A 14,402-nucleotide genomic window follows, 5' to 3' on the forward strand; every position below is an offset into this window, starting at 1 on the left:
ATTGCATTAAGACCCAGTAGTTCTTAAATAATGTCACATATAAATCCCAAATGCAGCAAAATCTTCATAATGCACTTTCACCTAATTGAGTTGAAGCTGCTCCTTTTGGATATTTTTCCACTTCAATGTGAAGTAGATCGTTAGGGTTTCATTAGTGGTTTCATTACGTGGTTTTTTAAAATAAAAAATAGTTTTGATTTCTTCCACCATTCACAGTTCTCAGACGAGACCTTTTTTTTTTGTACATCATATAGTCCAGGAATGTTTTGAATACTCAAATGCTCTTTAGTAAATGAAATCTTTCAATGCAACTGCAATAAATAAGCATCTACATCCTTAGCTATATTACCAGTATATCCTGAAACCAAAGTAAGATGATTTTCCTTTTCCCACAATCCACTTGATTGTTGTCTTAAAATCTGAATATTTCCATCATTTATAAATTCTGGTTTGGATGACAGTTCTGACCAGCACCTTTTTACAACTGCTTGAAGTCAGTTCAGACCAACTATACCATATTCTTCAGATTTGCTTTTAAGTAGTGACTTTATTAGAGACAACAGGTCTACATAGCATCCAAGTGAGATATATTGTTTTTCTTCCTGTAAACTATTGATGAGTACAGGAAGGCCATTTACCACAACTCCAAGATCTTCTATCCTCACCAAATAAGCCACAAGTTCACTTATACGTCTCTTGCTCCAGAAAGTTAAAGCTACATTCAGTCTCAAATTCCTGCTGAACAAAACTTGGGCCATTGCTTCATGGTCCTGAGAAACCTCAGAAAAAAAACCCACTGTATTTTGATGATGGGCTTTCTGTCTGCCAAGAACCAGAATCACTGGAGTTAAGCAAATATGTTTGACTAACATGGCGTAATTTTTCAGGCAAGAGGCCTGCACAAGCCAGTTTATTTTCTTTATTTGCTGTGTCACAGTCCCTACTTCTAGGAGACTGTTTTTTTCTGTAACAAGGATTTGGAATGGGATAATGAACTTTCTTTCTGTGATAGAGCACCTTCCATAGTTTATCTGGGCTTTTCACAGCTTTGTCCAGCTGTTCTATTTATGTAAGCAGCCAGCTGTTTTGGAGATTTCTTAACCTCCTTCATGTTCTTTTTAGTGAAATTAGAGATCCTTTTTCTAGGAAGATCAATGGGATGCTCCTCAATATTATTACAAAAGTTTCATTTTTTAACATTGTGGGTTTCAGATGCCATAATCTCTTAAATACCGGCACCTCGTGGTGCCACGGCACCTCAGCCCAGCTCCTGCGCAGAAGATCTGCGTCTGGCAGCCTATGGCGACCCTAGGTTCCTGGGTGGACCCCACTCTGGGCCATTCAAACGCGGCTGCGTGCACCCATGAATCCTTTTAAAAAGACCCTCAAAAAATATCTCCTCCACAGAAATAACTGCTGGGTTGTTTTTGTTGTTGTTGTTGTTGCTGCTGTTGTTGTTTGGGTCTTTCTTTCTTCCTTCCTTCCTTCCTTCCTTCCTTCCTTCCTTCCTTCCTTCCTTCCTTCCTTCTTTCTTTCTTTCTTTCTTTCTTTCTTTCTGTGAGAACATAGGATTTATTGAGAGGACAGAAAAGATCCCACAGTGGGAGGGGACCCGAAGGGGTTGCCCTTTGTTTTTTCTTAGTTAATTTTGATAGATTTCACACTTCACTATACTAAAATTTCCCTTTAAGATTATGGTGTTTATCATTTTTTAAGGGAAGTTTATTTTCATTCATCAATAAAGTTTTATGATTTCATACCTGAAATTTGCTTATATTTCTTGTCATTTTGCTTCCTGATCATTTAAAATTTTGTGTGTTATTAATTTGTCTATTACTTCTATTATATTTTAAATATGAATGCACTTTTTATACATCTCTGTGAATATGTAACTGATTTTATGTTGCTTTTGAATAATGTTTTCTTATTAATATTTCCAATAGTTTGTCAACTGATTCTTTCCAAAGAGACCTCTTCTTTCCTTTGTCTTATTGAATGCATTGTCTTATTCAATGGGCCTTAAGTACCAGGTTGAATAATAGTGGTGATTACAGGTATTCTGGTTGTTTCTTTAATTAATGGAAGTTTTCTAACATATTATTTATTACTAAGTAAAATTCCATTTAGAACTTTATCAGCTAAAAAGTATCCTGTTCCTAATGGCTGTAGGTTTCTTTAATTTTCAGTTATGCCTTAAGCAGTATTGAATTTTATCAAATGCACTTTGGAGGAAACATTTGTTGATATAATTTCATGATTTTTATTTGACAATTTTTTTGTAGTCAAATACACAGAAACATTTTCTAAGTTTAACTGTCTTTATATTTTTCAGTTAAATCTCACTTGTTTATGATTATTTTCCTTTTTTAAATTTTAATTTCATTTATTTTAAAGATGTGGAGTACAATTCAGGATTAGATATACAAGTGGTCATCATACAGGTAAAGTTTGGGCCTCCCTTTAGTCCCCACTGCACCTAGTTTGAGATCAGGTACCCTTATTAATGTCATGCCCCACCCTCGACAGTTTTTGGTTATTGCCAATCCCTTTCATATTGTATTATGATAAGTGTTCAGGATCCACTTATAAGGGAGAACATGTGGTATTTAGTTCTTTGTTTCTGTGATAGATCACTAAGCCCTAAATTCATCCAAGTTGCTGTAAATTTCATTATTTTGTCCTTTTTTATGGCTGTGTGATATTCCATCTTGTATATGTACCACATTTTTAAAAATCTAGTCCAGTTTTGATGGGCAGCACAGTTAGTTCCATGTTTTTGCTATTGTGAATAGTGCTGCAATAAACATGCATGTGCAGGTATCTTTTTTGTAGAATTATTTAAGTTCCTCCAGGTATATTCCCATAAGGGGGATTGCTGGGTTGTATGGAAGGTCAATTTCGAGTTATTTTAGGAACTGTCACACTGTTTTCCATGCCTTGCTTGATTTGATTCATTAATTTTTTCATTTTAAATTTCTGTATTTAGTTTTATAAGTTCCTTAGACGATAGTTTCTTTTTATTACTATTAGTCATTTTTTAAGTTGAAGTAAAATTCAGATAACAAACAATTAAACATTTTAAAGTATACCAATCAAAGGCATTTAGTAGATTCACAACGTTATGCAATCACCAACTATCTGAAGTTCCAAAACATTTTCTCATCTTAAAAGAAAGCTCTATACCCATTATGCAGTCATTCACCATTTTCTTTCCTCCTTATCCTTGGGAGCCACGAACATGTTCTTTTAGTCTATAGGTTTATCTATTATGAATATTTTGCATAAATGGAATTATATAATATATGACCTTTTGTGGGTATCTTTTTTCTCTTGTCATAATGTCTTTGAGCTTTATCCACAATGTAGCATTTGTTATTATTTATTGCTTTTTTATAACTGAATAATGTTTTATGTATGTTTACACTATATTTTGTTTGTACATTCATCTGCTAGTAGAGTTTTGTTTTTCTTGACTATTTCAAATAATTTTGCTATACACATTTGTATACAAGTATTTATTTGAGTACCAATTTTCAATTATTTTGAATATATGCCTAGAAGTGGACTTGCTGGACCATATGGTAATTCAATGTTTAACTTTTTGAGGAACCACCAAACTGTTTTTCTACATGTCTACCACCTGACATTTCTACTAGCAATGCACAAGCGTTGCAATATATCCATCTTTTCTTCAATACATGTCCATTTTATTTGTGTTTTTTATAGCTACCTAAATGGATATAAAGTGTTATCTCATTGTGAATTTTATTTGTATTTTCCTAGTTACTAATGCTGTCAAATGTTTTTCATGTGCTTATTAGCTATGTATATATCTTCTTTGGAAAAATATCTATTCAAATCCTTTTTCATTTTTTAAATTAGATTAAATTGTCTAGTTTATTGTTCTTCAGTTAGTTGTACAAGTATTTCATATATTCTGAATACCAAACCCTAATGAGATATATGATTTGCAAATATTTTTTTCATTCTTTAAGTTGATGTGTTACATGGTTGAGAATGTTCTTTGATGCACAAAAGTTTTTTTTTTATTTTGATAAAGTCCAATTGATCATTTTGTTGTTGCTGTTCTTGAATTTGGTATCACATCACCATGTTCCAAACCATTAATATTTAGTCCTATATTCTAAGATTTTTATAAAGTTAGCTTTTACATTCAGATCATTTATTTACCCTCAGTTAATTTTGTATGCATGGTATGAGTTATGGTACAACTTTGGTCTTTCCCATGTCACTATATATCCATTTGTTTCAGCACCATTTTTTAAAGAGACTATTATTTCCCCCGTTGAATGGTTTTGGTGCTTTGTTGAAAATCAATTGACCATGAATTTGATAATTTATTTCTGGACTCTTAATTTTATTTTCTTGTTCTATATGTCTTACTATGTTTTTATCACTATATTTTTGTAGGAAGTTTTGAAATTAACAAGTTTAATTTCTCCAACTTTGTTGTTCTTTTTCAATTTCAGGACCCTGGCAATTTCATATGAATTTGAGGGTTTTGTTTTTTGTTTTTTGTTTTTGTTTTTTTCATTTCCACAAAGAAGACCTTTGGTATTTTGATAGATGTTACATTATATCTGCAGACCATCTTGGGCAGTATTGCGACCTTCAGAATATTAAGACTTTCAATCCATGCATTTTTATTTATTGAGGCCTTCAATTTCTTTCAACAATGTTTTATACTTTTCAGTGTACAGGGCTTTTATATCCTTAATTAAATGATTGTCTATTTTAATATTACACTTATGCTAAACTCTAAGTAATTTGAGTGATTTTCATTATTTTCTGTATTTCATAATATATATTGAGCTTTATGTGACCATGAAAATTTGTTGAATTTTTTTCTTACCTTCTATGTTTCATTTTGTAATTTTCTGTTGTCATAATTGATTATAGTTAATTTGCTATTTTCATATTGTCTTTATTCTTGAAGCACTTCATTCAAATGTTCTCCTAGCACTATGATTCAGAGAGTGACTCATTTCCCATTGTACAGTGACTCATTTGTTTTCCCCTCTAATCCACACATATGTGGGGTACTTTGTCTTATATTGACTCATCTCTAAGAAAATAAAATGAGAGTGAAATAGATTGTGCAACTAAAATTTAAAAACGTTTTGGTAATATAATGAATACATTTTTTTTTCTTTTCTCAAATTCTAATTTTTTCTATACTCTTTTGAAGGTCTATACAGTTTCAATCAGAGAATCTCTTGGGCTCTGAATATTGTTACTCTGGTATTTTTTTAGCTTGTATTTCTTCACTTCAAAAGGAAGTGTCATTTCAAGTATGTCTCAATCAGAAGAGAAAAAATATATACATACTAACCAGAATTACCCAAACATAAAAATCTGAAGGTTTAGTCCTCCCAAGACCTCTTTACTATGGACACTAAAATTGTCATTTTCAGGAGGTTTCCAAAGTCACTACTTGGTTTGATAATTTACTGGAAGGACTTATAAGAAGTCATTGAAATTGATTACACTCATGGTTTATTATAGAAAAAAGATACAGATTAAAATCAGACAAAGGAAGGGATACAGAGGGTAGAGTTGGGAAGGGTTCCAAATATGAATCTTTTTTACCTCAGGATGAACTAATTACCCTTCTGAAATTCATGTATGAAAATATGTGTGAAACACTGTGTGACAGTATGCATAGAGTGAGGCAACCACAGAAGCTCAATTGAGTTTAGTACCTGGAGATTTTATTGAGATTTCATTACATAAATATGATTTATTTATTTATTTAATTTTTTTTTTATTTTTTGAGTTGGAGTCTCACTCTATCACCCAAGCTGGAGTGCAGTGTCACGCACACAGTCACTGCATCCTCAACCTTCTGGGCTCAGGTGATCCCTCCACCTCAACCTTCCAAGTAGCACATTACTGGAATTTTAATTAGTCATTAACAATTAGTGTAGCCCACCATCATATTACTGACAAAAATGACTCGCAGTGTAATGCAGTATTGTAGGCCTCTAATTGACATTGTCATTTTTCAAGAACAGTGGTCCTCAACCACTTAGGTATGTGGTATGATCAAGCTAAAAGAAAATATCACCGGAGTTCTGGTAAGATGGTGATGGCATAGGTGAAATTGTGGGATTCTCCTAACGTGAGTTCCCAAAAAGACTCTTACTTTTCTCCCCCCACCTAGCCCACTGCCAGTCACACTGGCCCAAAGCCCAGGGAGCCTTGGTCCCACGCAAGGCCGGATATTGCAGCCCCCAGCTGCTGCTGCTCCACTATACATGACTCCTGCTTGCACGAGAGTCTCGGGCCTTGGCCCCCTCCCTGGCTACATCGTCTCACCCAGCACCCAGCACCAAGCTGCCGGTCAACCAGGGAGGCTCTGGGTACCCGCCTCTCAGAGATACAGGTTCCATTTCTGGCTGAAGTACTCTGTGAGGGTCCCAGGGCCACTCTCACAACTCATCACCTGCCCTTTGGAGCTTTGGAGCTCTAGAGCTCTGGGCCCACCCTGGTTGAGGAACCCAGTGCGTGACCCCATGCTTGTGTAAAGGAACAGCATATCTTAAGGAGGTGCTGATCAGAGCTATCAGCTACAGAGGAGGGAACTCCCAGCTTCCTCCTCCATGCCAGTCTGCTGGTGGCACCCCAGATCCAGCGGCCAGCTGTGCAGCTGATCCCTGGTGCCTCCCACGCCACCACAGCCCATCATAGTGGATCACCCAGGGACCCAGACGAGCAAAGAGAAAGGATCTGTGAAAGAGAAGCTGCCACCTTGGCCATTCACCAGGCAGAGATGTACATTGCCTCGCCCACCTATGAGCCGCCTCCACCTCGGTTCCAAAGGTAACGTCGCTAAACAGGAGACAAAGCCCCTCACCTACGCTGAATCAGACAAACCCAACTAAACGTCGCAGACCTCCCAAGCAGCAGGCTAAAAGAACAAACCCAAGCTGCAAGCAAATCTAGCTGCCAGCAATGAAAGCAAAGGAGAGAGGCTAGAGATCAAAGCTGAAGAGACTTTAGACACTCAGGAAAGATTCCAGAGCTAGTCTGATTTTATCGTTTTGACTGTTTCTTTTGGTCACTTTCGTTTGCTTTTAGACTTACACTATCTGTTTGTGTTAGGGATAATGCACCAAAAAGGCATGATTTTATTGATCTGTCTTTGTGTAGCTACCAGTATTCTTTAGGGAATTTTGCTTGCATGTTTTTTTCACTTGTCTCCAGCCTTGTGCCTCTTTTTCATCTGTTAGTTGGTATATATGTCTGTTTTCCCACTCACTCTATTCTCTTTCTAACTTCCTATTGACCCTCCCTTCCTCCATTATTTTCCTCTTTTGTACCTCCTTTTGTTCCAGGAACCAAACCTACCATACCGCTGCACAGACAGATTGTAAGTCAGTGGGAAATAGGTTCCAGTGTGCTCATACACCTGTTGGTGGATACTGGAATCGGCATATAGATTCTGAATCACAGCTTCCCCTTCAATTAAACATCAAAACTGCAAAAAGTACAGCCTGCAACCCAACTCCAACCTCAAAAGTGAACAAAGCCAGAGGACCCTCATAAGGAAGAACAGGAGATTGCACAAGCAAAACAAAAGCAACCCCACCTTCCCTGAAAAACAGAATTAAAGAAGGGGAGGGAAAGGTGGAGAGAGAGAAAAATCTATACAAATGAAGAAAAACCAAAAGAAGAATATGAGTCTCTCCCAGACCCCTGGGAGGGCAGACACTGAGAAAACTGACTTCAGAATGCAAACAATGAAGAGCCCCCAGAATGACTGATCTAAAACTACAAACGTAGATATCAAGACCTTAATGGAGAAATTAAAAAGAACTGAGGAGAGACAAAAAGAAACTAGGAAGGAGCTAATAACTGAGATAACAGCAATAAAGAATACTGTGAATGAAATAAATAACAAACTGATAAGCATGGAAAGCAGAATTAGCCAAGCAGAAGAAAGAATCTCAGAGCTTGAGGATCAAAATATAGAACTAACCCAAACTGTTAAAAACACAGAAAACAAGCTCAAAAAGACAGAACAAAACCTTCAAGAGATGAGCGATTACTTCAGGAGACCAAAACTAAGAGTAATTGGCCTTCCTGAGGAAGAAAAAGAGACAGAGACCACACTAGAACAAACTTTCCATGAGATTATTCAAGAAAATTTCCCTTATCTAATCAGTGATGCAAAAATTCAAACACAAGAGATTCAAAGAACCCTGCAAGACAACAAATGAGAAGACCAACTCCTAGACACATAATAATTTGCCTAAACAAAGTAGGTATAAAAGAAAAAATCCTAAAGGCAGCAAGAGAAAAAGGCCAGATCACTTACCATGGAAGACCAATCAGAATAGCAGCAGATTTATCTACAGAAACCCTGCAGCCTAGGAGAGCTTGGAACCCTATCTTCAAAGTCCTAAAAGATAAACAATTTTAACCAAGAATAACCTACCCAGCCAAGTTAAACTTCATCAGCTGGGGAAATTAAAATCTTTCCCAGATATCCAATCCCTAAGAACTTATGCGGCCACCAGATCACGTCTACATGAAACACTTAAGAAAGTACTAAACACAGAAGAAAAGGATAAAAGAACAACGTTCTTCACAAGAGTACAGGAAAAAGAATAAAATACACATGAACCAACCCCAAAACCAAAAGAAAGACAAAAAAACCAAGTGGAAGAACAACAACTCTATAAGAACTGTATGATAGGGATGAACTCTCACATTTCAATAATTAGCCTGAATGTGAATGGACTAAATGCACCACTGAAAAGATGTAGAATGGCAAAATGGATAAAATATCACCGGGAACAATATACTGCCTTCAAAACACTCATCTCACTAGAAAAGACATGCACAGACTCAAAGAGGATGGGAAACAAATTTTCAGGCGAATGGAACACAAAAGAAAGGAGGAGTTGTGATTCTAATTTCAGACAAAATATCATTTAAGCTATCAAAAATTTAAAAAGATACAGAGGGCCACTACATAATGATAAAAGGTTCACTCCATCAACAAGAAATATCTATCATAAACATATATGCACCCAACATAGGTGTGCCAACTTTCATAAAGTAGCTTCTAGGAAAAGTAAACAAACAAATTGACTCTAACACCATCATAACTGGGGACTTTAATACCCCACTCACAACCCTAGACAGATCATCAGGACAAAAAAATCAGCAATGAGATCCAGAACCTCAATGTGACTCTTGACCAAATGGACTTAATAGATACCTACAGAACACTCCATCTAAACCACAGAATACACATTCTACTCATCACTGCAGGGAACGTATTCTAAGATCGACCACATACTTGGCCATAAATCAAGCATAAGCAAATTTAAAAGGACTGAAATTTTACCATGCACCTTCTCGGACCACAGTGGAATAAAATAATCATTAACACCAACAAGGGCCCCCAAAACCCACAAAGAAATGAACATTAAACAGCGTGATTCTAAACAACTACTGGGTCAATGATGAAATCAAAACAGAGATCAAAAGATACCTGAAAACAAATGAAAATGAAGAAACATCTTACCAAAATCTCTGGGACACCATGAAAACTGTAATAAGAGGGGAATTTATATCCCTACAAACACACATTGAAGAAAATAGAAGGATCACAAATTAACAGCCTAACAAGTCAACCTAAGGAAGCTGGAAAAGCAAGACCACAAAAAGCCCAATTTCAGCAGAAGAATCCAGATCACCAAAATAAAAGCCCAAATCCAGGACATAGACGATAAAAAGATAATACAAAAGAAACCAATGAAACAAAAAACTGGTTCTTTGAAAGGATAAACAAGATCGATGCTCCCCTAGCTAGACTGACCAAGAAAAAGAGAGAAAAAAACCCAAATAAGCACAATCAGAAACACAAAAGATGAAGTCACATCTGACCCTGAAGAAATACAAAAGATCATTATAGATTACTATGTACACTTGTATGGAAGCAAACTTGAAAACTCTAAGGAAATGGAGGACTTTCTGTCATCACACAACCTGCCTAGGTTGAAACAAGAAGAAATTGAGACCCTAAAGAGATGAATAACAATCAAGGAAATTGGCTATGTAATAAGAAAACTATCTACAAAAAAAAAAGCCCTTAACCAGATGGCTTTCCAAGAATTCTACAAGACATTTAAGGAGGAGCTGATACTAATCCTACTGAATGTATTCCAGGCAATCAAGAAAGATGGAACTCTCCCCAAATCATTTTAGAAAGCTAACATCACATTGATACCCAAGCCAGGTAAAGACCCAACAAAGAAAGAGAACTACAGGCCAATATCGTTGATGAACATAGATGCTAAAATTCTCAACAAGATCCTAACAAACCAGATTCAACAACACATCTCAAAATCACCCATCATGACCAAGTAGGCTTCATCCCTGGGATGCAAGGCTGATTCAACATTCGTAAAACCATAAATGTAATTAAATACATCAACAGATGTCAAAACAAAAACCACATGATTATATCATTAGATGCTGAAAAACCTTTTGATAAAATCCAGCACCCTTTCTTGATAAAAACCCTCGAACATCTAGGCATACGGGGAGCATACCTCAAAATAGTAAAAGCCATCTACTAGAAACCCACAGCTAGCATACTCCTATATGGACAAAAATTGGAACCATTTCCCCTGAAAACTGGAACAAGACAAGGATGCCCACTCTCACTTCTCCTGTTCAATATAGTATTGGAAGTCCTGGCTAGAGCAATCAGAGAAGAGAAGGTAATCTGGGGTATCCAAATAGGAAAAGAGGAAGTCAAGTTATCTCTCTTTGCAGATGACATGATTGTGTACCTTGAAAACCCAAGAGAATCTGTCAAAAACCTCCTTACACTGATAAAGGCCTTTGGCAAAGTCTCAGGATATAAAATAAATGTGCAAAAGACAATCGCATCACTTTACACTAATAATAAACAAACAGAAACCCAAATAAAAAGCACAACTCCATTCACAGTAACCAAAAAAAAATGAAATACCTTGGCATCTTCCTAACCAGAGACATGAAAGACCTTTATAATGAAAACTACAAAACACTGCTCAAAGAAATCAAAGATGATACAAACAAGTGGAAAAATTTCCCATTCTCATGGATTGGAAGAATCAACATTGTGAAGATGTTCATCCTACCTAAGGCAATCTACAGATTTAATGCAATACCCATCAAATTACCAGCAACATTCTTCTCAGACATAGAAAAAAACAATACAGGAATTCATATGGAAACACAAACGATCAAGAATAGCCAGAAAAATCCTCAGCAAAAAAAAGCAAAGCAGGTGGTATCCCATTACCAGACTTCAAACTTTACTATAAAGCTACAATAATCAAAACACCTTGGTATTGATATTGATATAGGAACAGGCATATAGACCAATGGAATAGAATTGCGATTCTAGAAGCAAAACTTCAATTTCTCAACCAACTCATCTTTGACAAAGCCTCCACCACCTACCACTGGGGAGAGGAGAACCTATTCAGTAAATGGTGCTGGGAAAACTGGCTGACCACATGCAGAAGATTGAAACAGGACCCCTATCTATCCCCATATACAAAAATTAACTCCAAATGGATCAGAGACCTAAATATAAAACCGCAAACCATAAGAATCTTAGAAAATGAAGGACATACCCTCATGGAAATTGGAACTGGCATCCAATTCCTGAACAAAACCTGAAGCCCACAGGCCATAAGAGATAAGATAGATAAGTGGGACCTCATTCAACTGACAGCCTTCTGCAAAGCCAAAGAAACCATCAAGAGAGCAGGGAGACAGCCTACGGACTAGGAAAAAATATTTGCCGACTCCAGGTCTGACAAAGGCTTAACATCTTGGGTCTACAAGGAACTCAAGTGTGCTGGAAAAAAATAAAAAACCCATTATAAATTTGCAAAAGGTATGAACAGACACTTCTCAAAGGAAGACATCCGAGCAGCCAATAGACACATGAAGAAATGTTCAACCTCACTAATCAGGGAGATGCAAATCAAAACCACACTGAGATACCACTTAACTCCAGTCAGAATGGCAATTATCAATAACTCAAAAAATAACAGTTGTTGGAGAGGGTGTGGCGAAAAGGGAACACTTCTACACTGTTGGTGGAAGTGTAAACTAGTGCAATCTCTGTGGAAAGCAGTGTGGCAATTCCTAAAAGCTCTAAATATGACCCCGCAATCCCCCTGCTGGGAATATACCCTGAAGAACTCAAATCACTCTATAAAAAAGATACCCACACATGTATGTTTATCGCAGCATTGTTCACAATAGCAAGAACCTGGAAGCAACCATGTTGCCATCAAAAGAGGACTGGATTAAAAAATGTGGTACATATACATGATAGAATACTACGCAGCCATAAAAAAGAACAAAATCATGAATTTCGCAGCAACCTGGATGGAACTAGAGTCTATAATACTGAGTGACCTTTCACAGAAACAAAGATCTGAATATCACATGTTCTCACTCATATAGTGGACCTTGATCATCCAACATATTACCATAAGAATATGACTGACAGTGGTGAGTAACTATGGGGGAGATGGGAAGGGAGATGCAATTAATGGTAGTAAATATCTGTCTGGGGACGGGGAGACACCTCTTATCAACAAGTGTGCCTGAACGAAGCATATTTGTATACCTAACCCTTAACTGTACCCCACAATATCATAATAAAAAATATTGATTATAAAAAAAAAGAAAATATCACCACATACCTGAGCGTCTCGTGAGGTACCTATGTAATATTGGTTCTTTCTCATTACATAAACTGCTTTTTAAAATGTCTTTACTCTCAGCTTATCTTTTTTTTTCTGTCATTTAGTTCTACTCAATTATTTTTAACTTTAAAAGAGACATTAAGTTTGACCACTGTACTGGTCTAGACGGCAGCCCCAATAGTAGTTTGGCAAGTGATACTTAGTTCATTTCCATTCTTCATAAATAGATTTGCATGGGTACAGAAATAGTACCTATGGACGGATAGAACATGCAGACATAAAATCAATAAATAAAGAGCTTACTTGAACAAAACTGTAGACCAAATGAACCTACCTTATATATTTAGAACTTCCCTCCAATAACAGAAATACACATTCTTTTCAAATCTGCAAAAACATTCTTCGAGAGATCACATGTTATGTCACAAAACAAGTCTGAACAAATATATAATCCAAGGCACTAGAAAAAGAAAAGCAAATGGAGCCTAAAGTTAGTGGGATAAAGTATATAATAAACATTAGAGCACAAATAAATTAAACAAGAGAATAAAAATCAAATTGAAATAAATCAGCAAAATTGAGCTGGTTTTTGAAAAAAATTAATAAACCTGTAGCTTGACTAAGAAAAAAAAGGCTCAAGTAAATAAAACTGGACATTAAGAAAAATAAATTACAATGGATGACTCAAAATTTTTAAAAAATCACAAGGAATTTTATGAATAATTATATCTTAACACATTGGATAACCTACAGAAAATGAATACATTTCTAAAATCATATAAACTACCAAGATTGAATCAAGAAGAATTAGAATGCCTGAACAGACCAATAATAAATAAAGAGGTTGAAGTAATTATTAAAAACCTCCCAATAATAAAATCCCAGGACTGAATGATTTGATAGCTGAATTCTTAAAAAATTTTAAAGGATAATTTATACCATTTATTTTTTAAATCTTCCCCCAAAAAAGAAAAGCAGAGAACACTTCCAAACTCAGTTTTTGAAGCCAGCATCACCCTGATGCTGGACACCCAAAGGTAGACAAAGACACCACAGTAAAAGAAAATTACAGGCCAAGATCTCTGATGAACATAGTTGTAAAAATTCTCAATAAAATAACAACAAGCCAAATTTAACAACACATCAAAAAGATTATACATCATGAACAAATGAAATTTATCCCTGGAATGCAAGATTTGTTCAACATACACAAATCAATCAATGTGATACACGGCATTAACAGAATGTAAAATTTCTTAAAATAATAATTATCTCAACAGATACAAAAAAAAATTTGACAAGGTTCAATATTCATTTTTGATTAAAAACAAAGCAAAATGTTTCTTATCAAAGCATATAGTGAAGAAATTACCTCAATATGATAAAGACCATCACAATTAATGAAGGAAAAACTGAAAATTTTTGCTGTAAGATCCACCTTAAAGCAAGGATGCTCATTCTTGCCACTTTTATTCAACATATTGCTGGAGGTCACATTGAGAGTCATTATATAAGAAAAAGAAATGAAAGCCATCCAAATTGGAAAAGAGAAGCAAAATTATCTCTGTTTGCAGATGGCATGTTCCTATATGTAGAAACTCCATTAAAAAACAAACTGATAGTACTAGTAAATGAATTCAGTAATGT

At 35.7% G+C, this 14,402-nt stretch overlaps 1 pseudogene; it reads right to left on the reverse strand.

The window, feature by feature from the left end:
• Positions 1 to 302: 302 nt before the first annotated feature.
• LOC103263786 lies at positions 303 to 1,219 on the reverse strand (annotated as a pseudogene).
• Between the last annotated feature and the right edge of the window lie 13,183 nt (positions 1,220 to 14,402).

Source organism: Carlito syrichta, unplaced genomic scaffold, assembly GCF_000164805.1.
Source record: "Carlito syrichta isolate Samal-C Ts95f unplaced genomic scaffold, Tarsius_syrichta-2.0.1 Scaffold305258, whole genome shotgun sequence".
Lineage (NCBI taxonomy): Eukaryota > Metazoa > Chordata > Mammalia > Primates > Tarsiidae > Carlito > Carlito syrichta.